The sequence below is a fragment of the Heterocephalus glaber genome, unplaced genomic scaffold (assembly GCF_053883595.1).
Source record: "Heterocephalus glaber isolate CG9 unplaced genomic scaffold, H.glaber_assembly_v1.0 deba00001444, whole genome shotgun sequence".
NCBI lineage: Eukaryota > Metazoa > Chordata > Mammalia > Rodentia > Bathyergidae > Heterocephalus > Heterocephalus glaber.
In genome coordinates, this window is record NW_028258297.1 from 1207427 (window position 1) to 1209462 (window position 2036).

Below are 2036 nucleotides of genomic sequence, written 5' to 3' on the forward strand. Positions count from 1 at the left end.
GGTAACAATTTGAAGTCTACATTATGCTAAACATCAAGCACCTGTTAGCTGAAGAGACTCAAACATTTTAATACACAAGATATTTAGACTACAGTTCCTTGGTTGTCAAAAACAGTGATTACTGGTGCCAAATAATTAAAATATTGTGCCAAGTCATCTCAGCAAAATGGGAATACTGAGTATCTACCAATTATTGTTATCTTACAGTATTACAGGAATTAGAAGTCAGAAGTTAGATATTTATGTTATCTACAGTACAGTATATATTTAAGGATGGCTTTGTTTAGAAGACTTGAAAAATCCTTTTGGAATAAACACTATGCTCTCAATGTTAGAGGTCAATAAAACACAACTGTACCTGGTGGACACGGTAGAGAAATGGCAATTTTGACAAAGGAGTGCTTCCAAAGGCATTTCCTTTAGAGGTGGCTAAGGTTTTTCCACATTACTGAAAAACTAAGTAATGTGGTATAGCTATGTTCACCAAACTTCCACTTGGGCATATTATGGTACATGTTCCCAAACTACTATTCTTTCTGTCCACCATGCTGACTCCAATATTCCATGATCCACTGTAATCTTTTGGTCTTCCCTCTTGCAGTGTGGCAGCCTGTGCTGCTATCCATTGAGGAGGTAGACCACTAATTCATAGCTGGCCATCCTAATGGCTGTGTTTGGAATCTGTCTCACCAAACGAGTTGTTGGACCACGGCAGAGGGATCTGTAACCTTCTTCTTGAACCACCAAAGACAGTGTCTGAAAAAAGGATCTATGTTTTGTTCCTTCTTCACGTAGTCTGGCTCTTACAGCTTCATGTGGATACGCTATAGTTGTGGCACAAGTTTTTGAGGTGGCAGCAGCAAGCATCATTCCCACAAAATCTGATGCTTCTTTTACAGACTCTTCCCCATTTTCTATCATAGAAGCAGTCTTACATTCCAGTAGTTTTTGCTTTATACTTTCCTAAATAACAAAATGGATAACAGTCTCTGACACGCCAGCCCAGGAAGCAGACATGCCCCTGTGAAATCCTTCAAGTCCATCTGTTTGATGCACTTGACGGACACATCCAAAAGCGCCCATTTGCTTTTCCCGACAGCTCCTTGCATCAGCTGTGACCGAGTCTTTGTAAGCCGAATGGGGTGGGTTGCAGTGACTGCAGTGAAACGAGGTTTACGTTGGTCCATATTTCTACAGGAAGTGACCTGCGGACGACACCATCTCACTCTGTTCTCGGGAGAAATGTACAGCAAATGCCTGCCACTGCAGCCGAAATCATGTGAACCTGGGGAGAATCAGGATCAAATACACCATTCAATTTTTCCTTGCAGGTGGAGTAAGCAGCCAAGTACATGGCTCTGGAAGGGCCACCCCCACTGTATTGGGGCCTAATCCTCTAAACAAGGAACGAGGCCCTTCTTTTTCCAAGATTACTTTTAGGCCATGGAGGGGTCCAGGAGACACTACTCGGTTAACACTGGCTCCAGCCATGGTGTTCAGCGGAACTTCAGAGGTATAAAGTGTCACAGAAGACGCCTGCAGCCGTGTTTTAACAGCTTCCAGTGGACATGTCAGAGTAGCGCCCACTGTGCCACCACACCTCATTTACATGTATGAAAAGCTGTTTGACCTTAGGTATGTGAACTTTTTACATCTGGGTATTTTCTCCTATTTGGAGGGTCTAACACAGACGTCCTTTAGCATCCTTCCTTATTCTGCTCTTCCCCCGGCAAACAGATGCACCGGCGTATCCCTCTGGCCCATTCTCTCTCCAGCATGTCCTCTGGTCGCTGCGGGGGTACGCGGCTGGGGCTGCCCACTACTAGGGGCGGCTCCGGTCCCGGAAGGAGACGTACAACGCCCCGGGACGGCGAGGGGATGGTGGAGACGCAGCTGCAGAGGGCAATCCGCGCAGCCCTCCCCGAGTGCTGCCCTGATGTATGATGCTTTGGGGAAGATCCCCAGCAGGGGAATAGTGGGGTCAAATGGGACCTCTAGTCCTAGTTCTTTGAGGAATCTCCATACTGATTTCCACA

The 2036-nt window shown here is 45.9% G+C and overlaps 1 pseudogene; it reads right to left on the minus strand.

The window, feature by feature from the left end:
- Positions 1 to 487: 487 nt before the first annotated feature.
- LOC101718191 (solute carrier family 25 member 36-like) lies at positions 488 to 1764 on the minus strand (annotated as a pseudogene).
- Positions 1765 to 2036: the final 272 nt, after the last annotated feature.